Raw genomic sequence first — 18,637 nt, 5'->3', positions numbered from 1 at the left:
AATTAACATACAGCTGAATATCATAAATCATTGTCATGACTCACCCCATTCTAAGTACACACTCGCTCGCCTATGTCGGCGTCCTGCCAAACACAGTGCGCACGTCTCAGGAAAGAATACAAAGATCATATGACCGGGAATACAGATCAACCTGCGCATGCGCGGAGGATGATTCCTATCACCGGCTCCATTTCAGTTACTGACAAAACATGATTGCGCATGACAAAGTCTGCAAATATTTTATTACCCATAGGCGAGCAAGTGTGTACATAGAATGGGGTGAGTCATGACAATGATTTATGATATACAGCTGTATGTTAATTATCAATTAATGTTTAAATCGGCATTAATATGTTAAGATATATATGTATGTCATGGCATTGCACTTTATTACATTTATGTCCATGTGGACCTTTGATGCACTTTATGCAGGTCACTTTTATATGAATTATTATATTCTTTTCTATGTGATTTTAATTAACCATGTTCAATTTCCGGTTCACTATAATTACCTTGTATGTGCACTATTGTGTCGCTTGAGAAAGGCTCAATATGAGCCGAAACGTCGCTGTGATGGGCTATCAAAACTAAGCCCCTGTAAACTTAAATCTGAACGGTGTGCTGCCTCCATTTTTCTTTGGATCTGAAATATATATATACTGTATATATATATATATATATAGAAAAGTAAATATCACTTACACATTTATATGTGCACATGTCTTCCTAATTTAAAATCAGATAATAATGCTCCTCTATAGCAGTATGTGCACGGCGGTGCCCTGTGCTCTGATCATGCAGAAAATATTCAGGAAAGAACAATAGTCCTGCAGAACAGTGTCCGGTTACTCAGGGAATTCATGGTCGTGTCACAGTAACCTTGGCTGCTGGTGGCTATTGATTAACATAGCAAAGGAAGCAAAAGAATTCCTCCACTAACAAGAGATGTTTGTTTAAAATTAGCGACTAACGAAGAGGTTCTTTCAAAAATACTAAATCTATCACAAGGACTCTCGACGTCAGCAAGTGTGACAAGCTCTCCTTCAAGTTCAATAAGCTTTTATGTTTTCCATGTAGCAACACCTGCAAACCAAAGTAGAGGGAGAAAGTGCTGCACTAAAATGACTACTGGCTAGTTCCATTGAATTTAGGCTCATCTGATGGCCAAAGTGATGACTACTAACTACAATGTGCATTGTTTACTGAAAATGGCATCCTCAGCCATAAAAATCACTCCAAAATGTCACTAAGTAGGTGTCTTCCTTCTGACTAACCTGCTTTTTTTCTCCTTTTGGCAAATGTAATCCGTCTCTAGCAGAGGCACAGAGATGGATTACAGGGAGCGCAGGAAGGTTTTTCATAGATCATAAAATGTTAGAGTTGGAAGAGACCTCCAGGGTCAATGTGTCCAACCCCCTGCTCAATGCAGGATTCACTACACTATCTCAGACAGATGTCTGTCCAGCCTCTGTTCGAAGACTCCCATTGAAGGAGAACTCACCACGTCAAAAGGCACTCATTGATCATACTCATTGTCAAAAAGTTTTTTATAATCTCTAATCTGTATCTTCTCCCTTGACGTTGGTATTGTCAAGTGTTTATCTCGTGGGGAGTCCAAGCGTCTTGACTTTCCCCCGATACCCCAACATGACCATAAAAAACCCCACCACCACCCCGGCGCCAACTAATACACAGACACCGGTATTTCTTTTGGAATGTTTATGGCCACAGCAGCCTTTTATTATAACAACAAAACAAACAATAAACACTGTATCATAAATAACAAAAGTACAATGACTTTAACCCTGGAAGGAGAAGTCCTTGAAGCCACAAGATCATGGTGAAATAGTCCAAAATATTGTGAACCAACCCCGACCATTTGCTCCCAGCGGTTACCCCACAGGCTCGGGAGCACCAGTACACCAATAGATATTGTCCACAAACTACTTGGAGATCCGCCCTCTTCCGACGGAAAACTCCGCATCCACCTTTCACCAGATCACAACCAGCATACCTTTAAACGAAGGAGACCCTACACACTGAGTCTCCAAAACCAATTTCCACCGACTTCAAGGACTCCCCCCTCCCCCAAAACCGCCATGACCCAAAATTGGAATCGCACACTACTGCCCCAAAAAGAAAAAAGGGAGGTTGGGACTGTTCTGGAGCTGTGAAAGCAGGAACAGAGGGCGGGAACCCTCCAGCCCTTAGCTTAAATACCCCCTAGCTCCCCGTCCCCATTAACCCTTCCCTCCAATAAACCCTCCAACCCCCCGTCATGATGGCCTCCACCCACGCCTCCTCTAGGGGCCCGGGAGGCTCACTCCGGCCATTTCTTGACGTTGGTATTGTCAAGTGTTTACATCGTGGGGAGTCCAAGCGTCTTGACTTTCCCCCGATACCCCAACGTGACCATAAAAAACCCCACCACCACCCCGGCGCCAACTAATACACAGACACCGGTATTTCATTTGGAATGGTTATGGCCACAGCAGCCTTTTATTATAACAACAAAACAAACAATAAACACTGTATCATAAACAACAAAAGTACAATGACTTTAACCCTGGAAGGAGAAGTCCTTGAAGCCACAAGATCATGGTGAAATAGTCCAAAATATTGTGAACAAACCCCGACCATTTGCTCCCAGCCGTTACCCCACAGGCTCGGGAGCACCAGCACACCAATAGATATTGTCCACAAACTACTTGGAGATCCGCCCTCTTCCGACGGAAAACTCCGCATCCACCTTTCACCAGATCACGACCAGCATACCTTTAAACGAAGGAGACCCTACACACCGAGTCTCCAAAACCAATTTCCACCGACTTCAAGGACTCCCCCAAAACCGCCACAACGAGGGGGCCTTGAACGCCTCAATGACCCGAGACCCCCACAACCCGCCATGCGACGGCCTTCTCTATACCCTCCTGAAGGGCGAGGGCCCAAATATCAGAACCCACTGCATTTAAATGGATCCTGTCCGCCAACCAAATATCGCCCTCGCCCTTTTCCAAATCGAAATGTCGCATGGCAACGCCCCCATTTTTAACTATAAAAGCAGACACCGCTCTGTTGACCTTAATCCTGGCCCGATTGACATTCTCCAACGATCTCATAGACCGCCAACGCCTGCGTGGCACAATCTCAGACCACACAATCGTGATCCCCCAATACATCAACCACAACCGCAAGCAATCTTGCTTAATGTCCTTGATCAATTCCCGAAAGGGCCGGACAGCCAGATCGTTACCCCCAGCATGAATAACGAGAATATCTGGTGCACGGTCCAACTGGACACACTCGTGGATCTCCGGCAACACCCGACGCCACACCAGGCCCCTGAAACCGAGCCACCGCACCACCGCCACCATCCTGGAAATCCCCAACTGTCTGCCTTCGTTCCTGACATTGGCTCGCAATGCTCCCCAATAAACAAAGGAGTGACCAAATATCCAGACCAGCAGCGGATCCTCACCTGAAACACAAAACGACACTAACAGGAAAAACATACTTGCAGAAAGGATTGAACTCCAACCCCTTTAACATTTAATCAACCCCATGGACACCACCATCCGAATCCACCCCCCTCACGCTGAAAGGCCGAACATAACTGCGATACCGATTAGACCTCCACCCGCCAATGCGCTGTTTGAAAGAGGGACCCAAAACACGCTCTGCTGCCTCGGTCGCCGCTCCTATCCTAAATGAATGCAAGGCAAATCGAGAATCATCTATCCCCAAACACCGAATTGACTTTTTAAACACCACGCCAAACTGATACCGAGACAAACTACTCCTGTCTGCGTGGCACAACAAGGAGCCGCTCAAACTGGGCCGAAGTTCCCAAAAAGTACGCAAACACTGAACCGGGCACATTCCAGAACCAGGCACGACACCCAACACAACTCGACGGCCTTTTCCAGACTGGTCCGTTTTAGACCGACGCAGCCAGAACTCAACCCCCTGGGAGGTCAATACCACATCCCTGGCTAGCAAGCCACCCATCGACTCTTTATTGGGAGACACCAGTTCCTCAATCCGCAAAGCCCCAAAAAATGCAAGCGAAAAGGCCAAGCGAAACAACACAATCTCATACCAATCTGCGCAAACCGATCCCAGAACCAGCCCCAATTGCTCCAGCATATTAAACAACACAGGCCGTCTTAAATCACCCCCCCTCGGAAACAGTTGAAACCTTTTGCCGCCTGTCTCACCAGAAATGTTTTCATCAAATCCCTGCACCCACGCAACCGAAAACCAAAAGACAAACCTGCCAACAAGCGTGTCAACTTCACACAAGACCAACCTTCGCTCGCGCCCCGCCCCAACCAAGACAACAACAAACCCTCTTGCTCAAGCCCAACCCCACTGGTGGGGCCAGCCGTAAGGACCTCTTCCCACATGCGCCACACATTCCGGTAAGCCTCCAAAGTTTTTGGTGCCAATGACGATTCGATCAGTGACTCTGCGGCTCGTAAGCCACCCTCCACAGATCCTCCGGACAAATTAGACCCTCGAACTCTGCTTCCGGAGCCAAGGAACGAAAACGATCCCACTGCGAACGAGAGAGTCAGCTATCTCGTTCTTCACTCCAGGCACATGCGTCGCAGTCACATGTGCATTCAAAGACAAACACGAGAGCACCAACTTCTGCAAAACCCTGACAACTGGAGGGGACGATGCAGTAAGGCTATTAATCACGCTCACAACACCCATGTTGTCGCAATTAAAACGAAAGCGCCGATTCCGAAAATCCTGTCCCCATAAATGTACCGCCACCAGAATCGGAAAAATCTCCAACAACATGATGTTACGCACCAACCCGGCCGAAACCCACGCAGCGGCCACTGAGCTGCGCACCATTGCCCTCCGAAATAGGCACCAAAACCGAGTCTGCCAGCTGCATCCGCAAACAAATCCAAAGCATCGTTACAAACCACCTCAGCCATTACCAACGTGCGACCGTTGTACTCCTCCAAAAAGGACTCCCAGACAGCCAAATCAGCCCTGAGCTCCGCCGACAACCTCACAAAATGATGGGGGGCCTGAATCCCCGAAGTAGCGCTAGCCAGCCTACGTGAAAAAACGCGACCCATCGGCATCACCCGACAAGCGAAGTTAAGCTTCCCCAACAGCGACTGAAGATCCCGCAACGATATTTTCCGCAACCGACGTGCACGAACCAATTCCGACCTCAAATCTACCAGCTTGTCCTCCAGCAACCAAAATTCCCATTCGACTGTATCGATGACGAGCCCCAAAAAACGCAGACACGTACTGGGGCCCTCAGTCTTTTCGGGCGCCAACGGGACCCCGAACAAATCTGCCACCCACTCAATCGCTTTCAAAATCCTGAAACAATGTGAAGAATCCGCCGGGCCAACACACAAGAAATCGTCTAAATAATGAACCACCGAATCGAAACCAGAAGCGTCGCACACGACCCACTCGAGAAAGGAACTAAACGCCTCGAAATACGCACAGGACACCGAACAACCCATAGGTAAACACCTATCCACAATAAACCTGCCTTCCCAAAAACAGCCCAACAACTTCACGCTGTCAGGGTGGACCGGAAGTAGACGAAAAGCGGATTCGACATCGGTCTTAGCCATAAGGGCACCACAACCACATTTCCTCACCCAACATGCCGCCTCGTCAAACGAAGAATATACCACCGAACAAATCTCTGGATCAATACCGTCGTTAACCGACCTCCCACGTGGGTAAGACAAATGTTGAATGAGCCGAAACTTATTCGGCTCCTTCTTCGGAACCACCCCCAACGGGGAAACCACCAAATTCGGAAAAGGAGGGGACACGAAAGGGCCCGCCATGCGAACCAACAAAACTTCTTTCCTGAGTTTCTCTGAAGCAACTGAAGAATACTCCAAGGCTGAGCGCAAATTTTTTAAAACAAACGGAGGACTCGGAATGCGAAAACCCTCCTTAAAACCTGAATACAACAGCCCCGCTCTTTCCCTATCCGGGTACCTATTTAGATAGGGAACCATCCTTTCCAGATTCACCGGAGTCTCCCCCTTGCAAATTACCACCCCCAGATCTGGACTTCCCTATCTTGAAACACTTTGACGCCCCGGGTGAGGCGCCATTGCAATTTGAGCAGAGGTGTTTAAATTTACAGTTGGCCCTGAACTTACACTGGCCGTCATTAAACTGCCAGTAAACCCCCGCCCTGTGTGTTCCTGACTGCCCTTGCCCTCCGCCACCCGTAGAGCTGGAGGTGCCGCTACTCTGGCTGGTGCTTCCAGCCCCCCATGAAAGGAACTCCCAAACTTATTTTGCGCTATCACGCGCATCCACAACCCAATATCTTTTTGGTCCCAACGAATAGCCGGACGCACAGCTTTCCTCTGACGAAATTGCTCGTCATACCTCAGCCACGCCTGACCGCCATATACTCTGTAAGCCTCCCCAATAGTGTCCAAATAACAAAACAATGCGGAGCAATTATCGGGGGCCTGTTCCCCAATAACACTTGCCAAAATGGCAAAAGCTTGCTGCCAATTTACAAATGTCTGAGGAATCAAGCGCCACCTCCGCTTTTCCTCATCCTCCTTTTTGCTATCCTCCTTCTTACTTTTATCCAAATTAAACTTTTCAAGAGGCAATAACGAAAATATTTCCACATATTCATCCTTCCAAATCTGCTCTTTTACCTCCTTTTTTAAATGAGCCCCCAACAAACCTTCAAAGCACACATACACCTCGCCATGCGCCCGATCATCCAAATGCACACGACACTCTTTTTCTCTGTCGGTTTGCACGACCCAACAAAACCCCGCTCCAAGCATGACAGCAAGTTACGCACATCCGCCAGCATATCACACACGCCCCCGGCCGACCCTGAACTGCTCAACCCAGCCGCGAACCCAACGCCACTGGATTCTGCCGAGGGGCCCCTTACCACCACTGACGAAGATAAAAGCGGGAGACAAACAGGGGACATAGACACATACTCACCGGGCTGCGAGGGGGCTGTGTGCCCTCCAGCCGGAAATCCTGGATCCCCCAACGCCTCGTGGACCTCACGGCTCCCGGTGGCGGCCTCGCCGCCACGTTGTTGCAACCCGAACACCCCCGCAGCCAGGGCCGGGGTGGGAGGCCTGAACCCCTGGACTGAACCAGGTGGTGGTACCCCCAAATCCAAAGCCTCCTGGCACCCCCCGCCGAGAGTTCTTGCTGATGTGCCATCACGAGGCACCTGGGCACCTAGGGCCCCCCACGACAGCTGGGAGCCGACACCATCCTCCTCCGCACGAGTCGTCCTGCAGCCGGCACTGACCCCGCCAGGCCTCCCCCCCCCAGTCCCGCTGCAGCCCCAGGGCTGTAAGGTGTAGTCAGAGGGTCAGAAGCAGGCGCCGCTGCGGGGCCAGTGCAGCGGCGCCCCCCACCACGGCCGGTTCCCCCACACCGCTGGGGGACAAAGAAGGACCCGGCCCTGCCACCCGGCAGGCCGTCACTCTGCCGGCGGCTGAATTCCCCGATGATGCAGAGGCAGGCCGCGCGGCACGTCCACAACCGCCGCGGCCCCCCGAAGAAGCTGGTACAGCAGGAAGCCGGGCGTGTGCCGGCTCCGCCCCCTCCTTCCCCGGGGCGAAGGTCCGGACGCCGCCGCGGGGCCTCGCCGCACCTGAGGATTCCTCCCAGGCCGCGACGCCCTGGATGGAGGAGTCAGCGTTGCGCGGCCTGGAGGGTCCCGGGAGGGCCTCCGGCGGCGATGCGAGGCCCGGGGAGCGGTATCGGGCGAGAGCCGTTCTGGAGGCCTCGCCTGCCTGGACCTCCGCTCTCTCACCTCGGCCTGCGCTGGCGCCCCATGAAGCAGGCCAGCCACCCCGGAGGCTGCACCGCCGCTGCCGCCCGCAGTCTGTCCAGGGCCTGATCCACTCCAGACATCCCGGTAAGGTGTGGGACTGTTCTGGAGCTGTGAAAGCAGGAACAGAGTGCGGGAACCCTCCAGCCCCTAGCTTAAATACCCCCTAGCTCCCTGTCCCCATTAACCCTTCCCTCCAATAAACCCTCCAACCCCCATCATGATGACCTCCGCCCACGCCTCCTCTAGGGGCCCGGTAGGCTTACTCCGGCCATTTCTTTCAGTTTCATTCCATTGCGTCTCGTGTTTCTGTCACAGGTGTGACAAATGCTACAGACAGTCACTCTGCGTCTGGCTGCAGAAGGTCTCTACGTTTGGCATTGCAGACGCCTTCTTAATCCTTCTGACTTTTGGACCCAGTGCCAACCTCACTACCGCTCAAATTGACACACCTGGACCTGGGTGTTTATAGACTCTCAGTCTGTTTCAGAGAGTTACCAGTGATATTCACATTTTCCCTTGTGAAGGCTTGGAGCTATAGCAGTCAGCTTACTTCCTCCCTGGTGCTGTTGGAGGACGTTTAGTGTTATCTCTCTGAGTCTGCTCAAACTAAATGGCTTTCCCCTTGTTTATCTACCTTCTTCTCTTTAGCGTACAGTGGGGACTGACCAGTGCTCACCCGTCCCCTTCCCTATTCAGGGCCTAGCTCTAGGGATATACGGGGCTTAGGTTCCTGATTGCGATTGGTGTGGAACCAATATAGGGATGGTAGAGGAGGCAGGGTGCTATTAGATCTGCTTAAGGGGTCTTCACTCCCCCTTTCCCTAGCGTTTGGGCTTCTTTCCCTTCTTGTTGTACTTAGTCTTCCCACACTGTGTATGATAGTTTCCATGTGCAAATGAGAATAAGGATGATCCCTTTATGCTGTGACAGCCCTTTAGATAGTTGTAGACAGCTATTAAATTTTTGTCTCTCTACTCCTGCTCAGCTGTCTAACAAAATGCAGGCACAACAAAAGGATGGCTCTTAGTTCATAGCTGGCAAAACATTGGACACTGGTAGTGGGTCGCCCTTCCAGGGCTGTGGGGTACTCGGTACCGGGCCCGATGAGCTTTAATGGGAGATGTCACGGCAGCTGGGACCCGGCCCGTGGCCCTGGGCGCCCTTTGTAAAAGGGGAATGTTCAGTGTGCTGATGATGAGTGATTCGTGACGCCATCTGTGGTGTTCGGCAATAGAGATGTAAGCCGACGCTGCAGACAGATCCTCTGGGACAGATGGTGTGGTGCAGCAGTGATGTTATAGCCCTCCACAGGCGGGGCTGTAGTCCCAGGGCAGTGTAGGTGAAGTGACACTTAGATGGTGTAGTGTCAGGCGCAAGGGATATAGCAGTGCTGGACAGGTTGGCGCGGGAATAAGTGGAGGACAACAGGGCATGTAGTTCCAAAGCTTTACTCACAGTCTGTTGCAGGTACAGGTGCCCGCATCCGTGCCGTGTCCTCCGGGTCAGGAGCTCAGCCAACTTCCAGGCAAGATGAAGTACTCCTTTCCAACACTCCGCCAACATATGTGCCTTTTCTGAACATCTCCTCTTATAGCGCCTTTGAGTGAAGTACTCCTAGTACTGAGTTACACTGGAGTCCCTCCTGTCAGATGTTCCTATGAACTCTACTTGTATGGCAGATAGCTGTAGCCTGCTTCGGGGACTCCTTGCTACTAAGTCCCGGCTCACTAATATGTTGCTGTTGTGCCCCCAAGTCTTGAGTGGGAATAAATTGGTCACTACTTCTATTCCTCCGGTGTCTGCGGCAGGACCATTAGTGTCCGTACAAACTCGGGGACTGGATATTGGCCTTACGCTTAGAACTTGAAAAGGGTTCTCCTCTAACCCTGGTCCTTGTTCTCTTATTCTCCTAACTGTTGTGAGTTCATTTTCTGGTCTACCAGTCAGGCTCCCTCTGGTGGTAACAGGAGGTAGTGAGGCTGATTTAATCAGTAGAGATCTGCCACCTGATAATGAAAATGACAATTGGACCTCAGGAATCTCAGATTGGATTTAAGACAGCCGACGCCCTACTCTGGTGCTGGTGATTCCTTCTGCTTGTCAGGTCTTGGTTCTCAGCTCTGTTCCAGTCAGCTCAAGCTAAGTTTCTCTGCTAATGTTCACACTTGATTTTGTTGTTCTATTCAGTTTTTGTGTGGTCGGCCGGCCCCGGTTGGGGCTGTGCTGAATTTCCACTCTTATTTATCTGTATTTGCCAATTTACTTTTTATCCCTTATTAGATTGGCCTCTTTTTGCTCTGTCTCAGAATATTTCAGAGTGCTGATATAGTGGGAGAAGTCTAGTGACTTCAGGGTTAATTTTGTTATCAGAAGTGTTGGACATTATTTTGTAGGGTTTTGGGCAGATTGCAGACAGTGTCTTTCCTTTCCTATCCTTTCTAGTTAGTTTGGGCCCCATCATTTGCTCAGCCTATTTTCCTACCTGTGTTTGTGCTTTCATCTTGTTTCACCGTCAATACATGTGTGGGGTCTGTCTTTCCTTTGGGGTCTGCTCTGGGGCAGTTAGTTTTCCCTTTTCTTGCTTTAGGCTTATTTAGTCCTCTGGCCGTGACGAGGCGTCTAGGTTCATCGTAGGCACGCTCCACGGCTGCTGCTAGTTGTGTGGTTAGGATCAGGGATCTGCAATCTGCATAGTTACCAACCTCTCTGGCTTTTCTGGGCTTAACATGTTTAGGTTTTTTCCTCCTCGATGACCCATTCATAACACCTCACGTTCCATGCTAATCCTTCTTCCCAATGGAGAATCAAGCTTCCTTTCTCTGTCTCTTTCCGTTGCCAGCAGACCCAGATCACTGTGGCCTGCTGCAGCACTTCCTTCTTCCATCCCTCTTCCAGGGATCTTCTCTGTCCTTCTACATCTTCACTCACTGACTGAATGAAAGACTGACTGACTGACTCAACTCTTCCCGCTCTTTTATGTGAACTAAACTCCACCCACCTCCCAGCACGTTTCGTGTTCCAAGCAGGGAGTCACCAAGGGGTGCTATGCTACACTCCAAGCAGGGAGCCGCTGAAGGTGCTTTGCTACACTACTTTGTGGTGTGGGGTGCAGGTGATGGAGCGTGGTCAGGTGTCTCCACCTTGCCTGGATGGTGGGGTACCACACCTCAGGAGGAGGTGCAGTACCTCTGTGGCGACTGAACCCTCAGGGGCGCCACAGTAGTCATAATGTATCTTGGAAGGTGAGGGAAAAGAACTTCCAGTACCTATAGTGCTGGAAAAATGCTGATAAAGAAATACAGCTTAAGAAAGGACAGTGAGCAAGACCATTGTTTTACTCTGGTTTGCAGGTACATTTTTAAGTATGTTTAGGACTACTGCATATATGGTTATTTTGGTCCCTGTTACTAAACAGCTGTGTATGGAGATGTTAGAGAGAACCAGAGTTTCAGGAGTGAATACAAACACATGACATACATACAAACTGCATGGGCATATTGACTGCCCATGACTGTGAAATATATTGAGCACAATGTCATCTACACTGTGTCCTAGAAAGTGCAAATAACTAGTAATTGAATTAGAGATCAATGAGAGCTGCTCCACAAGTTGACGTTCATCACTCCACTCATATCACATGGAGAGTAAATGGCTTTATGCGTGATATTGATTGTCATCACAAAATGTAAATCGCAAATGTAGAATAAATTATATTCTGTACAATGCTAGCCTTTTATAGAAACAATCCATAGTAATGTACAGCATATATATATATATTTATACAGTATATATATATCACACACAGTATATATATATATATGGACCCGTATATACATGTGTGTAGTGTGTGTGGATGATATAAGTATTTGCTCTGACAAGCTGCAATTTGTTTTAAAAGAGGCTAGGGGGAGAACTTAATCCTACATTTAAGGACATTGGATTAGATCACAGTGATTCTTTCCAGGCCTGATAGTGGATCAGTTCATTTAATTGTGTCTGAGTGCCTCCATCCACCAATAATTACTCATGGGAATGGATGTGAATGTTTGGAAAACCTTCAGTTTTAGGCCTCATACCCATTGGCGATTAAAAAAACAGTCCGTTTTTGGTATGGAAAAATCGGACGATTGTCTTGTGATTGTGATGCGATTTCTGTGCGATTTTTCTACACATCATCCGTTTGCCATCAGTTTTACATCAGATTTCCATCTGATTTCCATAAGTTTTCCATAAGTTTTCCATCATTTTTAAACAGAGCTAGAAGGCATAATCAATTAGAAATCATTAGGGCCAGCCCTATATAAAGGCACTTAGCAACATATCTCATTGCTTGATGTGATTTTACACATGTTTATTTGTGTATTGCAACCAAGTAAGCATGGCAGCTAATAATCTAAGTCTTGATCCTACTGAGGAGCTCCTCTTTTACTGGGTGTTATCCCGGGAGTATGGTGTAGGATATTCCCCTGTAGTAGCTCCAAGGAGGCGGCACTGTTTTTGGGTGCATCCGCTAATCACCCAACGCCCAAAAAAAGCCCAAAATTTTTCGGTTGTCTTGTTGGCCTTAGTAGACAGCAAGTACAATTTTAGAATTGTAGCTATAGGGGCCTATGGAAGAACGTGAGATTCACGAATCTTCAATTGTTCCATGATGGGTCGGCAGCTGAAGGCCAATGAATTGGGTGTCCCACCACCAAGGAATCTTCCTTCTTCTGTTGGCCAACCAATGCCTTATGTAGTAGTTGCTGATGAGGCATTTCAACTTACACATTCAGTAATGAGGCCTTATGCTAGACGTGGTCTGGACAGACGTGGGCGCATATTTAATTAACAACTAACTCAAGCCCGTCGGCTTTTTGAATGTGCCTTTGGCATTTTGAGTGCTAAATTAAGGGTCTTGCTCAGTGCCCTTCAGTTAAGCGACCAAAATGTAAATTTGGTAATCAAGGCCTGTGTAATCTTGCATAATTTTAAGGCCCCGTCTCACTAAGCAATCTCGGTAGCGAGATCGCTGCTGAGTCACAACTTTTGTGACGTAACAGCGATCTCACCAGCGAGATCGCTGTGTGTGACAGCGATCAGCGAGCGGCCCCCCTGCCGGTATCGCTGATCGCTGCAAGAAACCTCTGGACATTTCTTTTGTCGCTGGTCTCCCGCTGGCCAGCACGCATCGCTGTGTGTGACAGCGGGAGACCAGCGATCAGGTGTAAAAAAATTATAAAAAAAATAAAAAATATAGTTATTCTCACCTTCCGATGTCCCGTTCAGCCATCCCGCCTCTCTCCACGCTCCGGTCCCAGTGATCCTTTGCATGAATGACCGCGAGATTTTGTTATCCCGCGAGACCGTGACATCTCGCTGTCATTCGTGCAAAGGATCACTGGGACCGGAGCGTGGAGAGAGGCGGGATGGCTAAACGGGACGTCGGAAGGTGAGAATAACTATATTTTTTATTTTTATTCTATTTTCTACAGCGATAGCCAGCGATGCCGGGCGCTCGGCATCGCTGTGCTGATCGCTGGTGAAGCTGTCTGTGTGACAGCTCACCAGCGATCACATAGCGACTTACCAGCGATCCTGACACCTTGATATCGGTGTCGGGATCGCTGGTGAGTCGCTTAGTGTGACGGGGCCTTTAGCCACCAACATGATTGCTCTGTGTCTTAGGATTTTGTTGGACAATTAGCCAATCAATCCTTCACACATTTCCCATGATTTGCCCAGAGTGAGACAGCTTTCAGGCCTCAGAGTCCGCAATCTATTAGCAAACTATTTTGTGTCACCTGAGGGAGCAATACTGTTTCAAGAAAAAGTACACACATGATTTTTAATTTTTCACCTGTATTGATTATTTTTGTCATAACCTTAATAACATTTGTTTAATGATTCTGCCAAAATAAGGTATTTGTGTGGTCTTTACCAGACCAACATTTTTTTGAGGTAACCCAAAAAATACTTTACAATTAAAACTAGATGTGTATTTCCTGAAGGAAGTACAGATAGTGGTTTGAAAAGGTACCCGGGCTGCCCCTTTAAGAGAGACTTGCCTGCTGCCCCTGCAAGACTTTCAACTCAGGATTCGTTTTAACTGTGAGTGCCTTTCAGGGGCCACTTTGGCCTCAGGGCATGATTTGGAGGGTGGGCCCCTCAGGATCCGATTCAGTGGCCTGGGCTCCTCAGGGCTTGAATTGCTGGCCGGGATCCCTCAGGGTCCGATTTTGTGGGTGTGTCCCCTCAGGGTCCGATTTTGTGGCTGTGGCCCCTCAGGGTCCAATTTTGTTGGTGTGGCCCCTCAGGGTCCGATTTTGTGGCCGGGGCCCCTCATGGTTCGATATTGTGAGTGGGGCCCCTCAGGGTCTGACTTTGTGGTCGGGGCCTCTCAGGATCCGATTTGGTGGGCGGGGCTCCTCAGGGTCCAATTTGGTGGGCGGGGCCCCTCAGGGTCCGATATGGTGAGCGGGGCCCCTCAGGGTCCGATTTGGTGGTCGGGGCCCCTCAGGGTCCGATTTGGTGAGCGGGGCCCCTCAGGGTCCGATTTGGTGGGTGTGGCCCCTCAGGGTCCGATTTGGTGGGCGGGGCCCCTCAGGGTCCAATTTGGCCACTCTGAGTCCGATTTGGTGGGCGGGGCCACTCTGGGTCCGATTTGGAGGCCAGGGTGTCTCAGCATCTGATTTGTAGGCCATGGTCGATCAGCCTCCGATTTGTGGCCTGGGGTCACTCAGCTTTCGATCTGGCGCGCCGGCCCTTTAAGACTCATTTTGGTGCGCCGGCCCTTTAAGAATCACTTTGGCGCGTCGGCCCTTTAAGAGCCAGTTTCGCTCACTGGGCTTCTAAATCCACTTTGGCGCACATTCTCTCTCAGGGGCATGCGTCATGTGATGAAGCAAGATTTGCATTTCTGCTGTGGGTTTCGCTTTAAGAGCAGAAATTATCTGGCAGAAACTTTGTCCTGGGGGGTCTTGAGAAGTTCATAGGCGTTGGCACAGTAACTGGGTGAGCCTGCGCATATCAATGAGCTTAACAGCCACCTCACGACTGCCCCATGTTTTCCCTATGACAACATTTTCCCGTTAAAATGCATTGAGACAATGCATTCCAATGACAGGAAAATGCTTTTTCAAACACAAATTGGGCAAAAACTACAAATCCGATCGACACGAAAAATACTTAGCACACCACTCTTGGACGTTGGCTTCAAAATGACGCCTCAACGGAGTCTGTGCGTGTAGCGGTTCGGGCCGCATTAATTGTGGAAATCAACTGAATAGTAATAATAATACTAGATGTGTATTTCCTGAAGGAAGTACAGATAGTGGTTTGAAATGGTGCCTGGGCTGCCCCTTTAAGAGAGACTTGCCTGCTGCCCCTGCAAGACTTTCAACTCAGGATCTGTTTTAAATGTGGGTGCCTCTCAGGGGCCACTTTGGCCTCAGGGTCTGATTTGGTGGGTGGGGCCCCTCAGGATCCGATTCGGTGGCCTGGGCTAATAAGGATTTGAATTAGTGGCTGGGATTCCTCAGGGTCCAATTTTGTGGGTGGGGCCCCTCAGGGTCCGATTTTGTGGGTGGGTCCCCTCAGGGTCCGATTTTGTGGGTGGGGCTCCTCAGGGTCCGATTTTGTGGGTGGGGCCCCTCATGGCTGATTTTGTGGGTGGGGCCCCTCAGGGTACGATTTTGTGGGTGGGGCCCCTCAGGGTACGATTTTATGGCCGGGGCCCCTCAGGGTCTGATTTTATGGCCGGGGCCCCTCAGGGTCTGATTTTGTGGGTGGCACCCCTCAGGGTCCGATTTTGTGGCCGGGACCCCTCAGGGTCCGATTTTGTGGTCTGGGCCCCTCAGGGTCCGATTTTGTGGCCGGGGCCCCTCAGGGCCCGATTTTGTGGCCGGGGCCGCTCAGGGTCCGATTTTGTTGGTTGGGCACCTCAGGGTCCGATTTTGAGGGTGGGGCCCCTCAGAGTCCGATTTGGTTGGCGGGGCCCCTCAGGGTCTGATTTGGTAGGCGGGGCCCCTCAGGGTCCGATTTTGAGGGCGGGGCACCTCAGGGTCCGATTTTGAGGGCGGGGCCCCTCAGGGTCCGATTTTGTGGGTGGGGCCCCTCAGGGTCTGATTTGGTTGGCGGGGCCCCTCAGGGTCCGATTTGGTAGGCGGGGCCCCTCAGGGTCCGATTTTGAGGGCGGGGCCCCTCAGGGTCCGATTTTGAGGGCGGGGCCCCTCAGGGTCCGATTTTGAGGGCGGGGCCCCTCAGGGTCCGATTTTGTGGCCGGGGTCTCTCAGGGTCCGATTTTGTGGCCGGGGCCTCTTAGGGTCCGATTTTGTGGTTGGGGGCCCTCAGGGTCCGATTTTGTGGGTGGGGCCCCTCCAAGTCCGATTTGGTTGGCGGGGCCCCTCCAAGTCCGATTTGGTTGGCGGGGCCCCTCAGGGTCCGATTTGGTGGGCGGGGCCCCTCAGGGTCCGATTTTGAGGGCGGGGCCCCTCAGGGTCCGATTTTGTGGGCGGGGCCCCTCAGGGTCCAATTTTGTGGGCGGGGCCCCTCAGGGTTCGATTTTGTGGCCGGGGTCTCTCAGGGTCCGATTTTGTGGTTGGGGCCCCTCAGGGTCCGATTTTGTGGTTGGGGCCCCTCAGGGTCCGATTTTGTGGCCGGGGCCCCTCAGGGTCCGATTTTGTGGCCGGGGCCCCTCAGGGTCCGACTTTGAGGGTGGGTCCCCTCAGGGACCGACTTTGAGGGTGGGTCCCCTCAGGGTCCGATTTTGTGGCTGGGGCCCCTCAGGGTCTGATTTTGTGGGTGGGGCCCCTCAGGGTTCGATTTTGTGGTTGGGGCCCCTCAGGGTCCGATTTTGTGGCCGGGGTCTCTCAGTGTCCGATTTTGTGGCTGGGGACCCTCAGGGTCTGGATTTGTGGGTGGGGCCCCTTAGGGTCCGATTTTGTGGGTGGGGCCCCTCAGGGTCCGATTTTGTGGCTGGGGACCCTCAGGGTCTGATTTTGTGGCTGTGGCCCCTCAGGGTCTGATTTTGAGGGTGGGGCCCCTCAGGGTCTAATTTGGTGGGCGGGGCCCCTCAGGGTCCGATTTTGTGGGTGGGGCCCCTCAGGGTCCGATTTTGTGAGTGGGGCCCCTCAGGGTCCGATGTTGTGGCCGGGGCCCCTCAGGGTCTGATTTTGTGGCCGGATCCCCTCAGGGTCCGATTTTGTGGCCGGGGCCCCTCAGGGTCCGATTTTGTGGCCGGGGCCCCTCAGGGTCCGATTTTGTGGCCGGGGCCCCTCAGGGTCCAATTTGGTGGGTGGGGCCACTCTGGGTCTGATTTGGTGGGCTGGGCCACTCTGGGTCCAATTTGGTGGGCGGGGCCACCCTGGGTCCAATTTGGATGCCAGGGTGGCTCAGCCTCCTTTTTGTAGGCCGGGTCTATCAGCCTCCGATTTGGAGCCTTGGGTCACTCAGCTTTCGATTTGGCGCGTCGGCCCTTTAAGACTCATTTTAGTGCGCCGGCTCTTTAAGAATCACTTTGGCACGTCGGCCTTTTAAGAGCCAGGGTGACTCACTGGGCTTCTAAATACACTTTGGCGCACATTCTCTCTCAGGGGCATACGTCATGTGATGAAGCTAGATTTGCATTTGTTCTGTGGGTTTTGCTTTAAGAGCTGATATTATATGGCAGAAGCTCTGTCTTGGAGAGGTCATGTGACGTTCGTAGGCGTTGGCATAGTAACTGGGTCTGCCTGCGCATATCAATGAGCTCAACTGCCATTTCAATCGCCTCAGGGCATGTTTTGTCTATAGCAACATTTCCCCATTCAAATGCATTGAGACAGTGCATTCCAATGACGGGAAAAAAAATTTTCAAACGCAAATTGCGCAAAAACTACAAATCCTATCGACACGAAAAATACTTAGCACACCTCTCATGGACGCTGGCTTCGAAACGACACCTCAACGGAGTCTGTGCGTGTAGCGGTTCGGGCTGTATTAATTGCGGAAATCAACTTAATAATAATAAGAAGAAGAAGAATAAGAATAATAAGTTAGCAGCGTTCGGATTACAATATAGTGGTTTTTTCAAACCACTATAATAACATAGAAACATTTCAAGAAGCTTCGTTTTGCCTTAACAAATAGCTTGCCTCAATTAGCGAGACTTTTTGGCTTGTCAAAAATGGATACATTACAAGGGCAAAAAAGACGGCTGGGATGTTGAGGGCGAGGATGTGGTTTGTGAGGTTTGTCTTTGTGATGGATTTTGGGAAGTTGGAGCCAAAGATAAATTGTGTGCCTGTGTTGTGATATGATGTGGGTTGTTTGTTTCCTCACTGTGGCTATATGCCTCATGTGGGCCATGTGCCCAACCAGGAACATTTTCAGACTGGTATGATCCTCTTGTACCGCGTTGCACAATGCGATCTTGCAGCAGTTGTCCTTGCTGAAAATAGTCAGCATGGCCATATGCATCATAAAAGCTGCTTTGCGGCCCATGGTGGTACCGGTCAATAAAATAATAAGATGGACCAGATGTAGGAGGCATTTGTGTGTAGCTATGAGTAGGCCTCAAAGTTTGTTGGCCATGGAGATGCTGCTGGTCTTGGGAATGTTGTGGTTGGACGTTTGTGTTATGACCTGTCTCTATCTGTTGCCCAGTGTTTGCAGTGTGATGTGTATGAGTCTGTTGTTGACTGGCTGGTTGCGGATGGTTTGAGGGTGTTGGTAATGGAAGTGTGGCAGAATCAGTTGTTTGGGGAATTTGTGCAAGAATTTGGTTTTGATACACTATAATAATAAATAATAATTTTTATTTATATAGCGCCAACATAT

The 18,637-nt window shown here is 50.5% G+C and overlaps 1 long non-coding RNA gene across 1 annotated transcript in view; it reads left to right on the top strand.

The window, feature by feature from the left end:
* Positions 1 to 246: 246 nt before the first annotated feature.
* The window catches only part of LOC141053067 (uncharacterized), a 61,220-nt gene continuing 42,829 nt past the window's right edge, over positions 247 to 18,637 (top strand). Inside the window, exon 1 of the long non-coding RNA XR_012220955.1 lies at positions 247 to 279. This is a non-coding gene — a long non-coding RNA (uncharacterized lncRNA). The remainder of the gene's footprint in view (positions 280 to 18,637) is intronic.

This window comes from Dendrobates tinctorius, unplaced genomic scaffold (genome assembly GCF_039654945.1).
Source record: "Dendrobates tinctorius isolate UK_male_01 unplaced genomic scaffold, ASM3965494v1 ptg000165l, whole genome shotgun sequence".
NCBI lineage: Eukaryota > Metazoa > Chordata > Amphibia > Anura > Dendrobatidae > Dendrobates > Dendrobates tinctorius.
The sequence above is the reverse complement of the archived record's forward strand: the minus strand, read 5'-3'. Positions and strand labels throughout refer to the sequence as shown.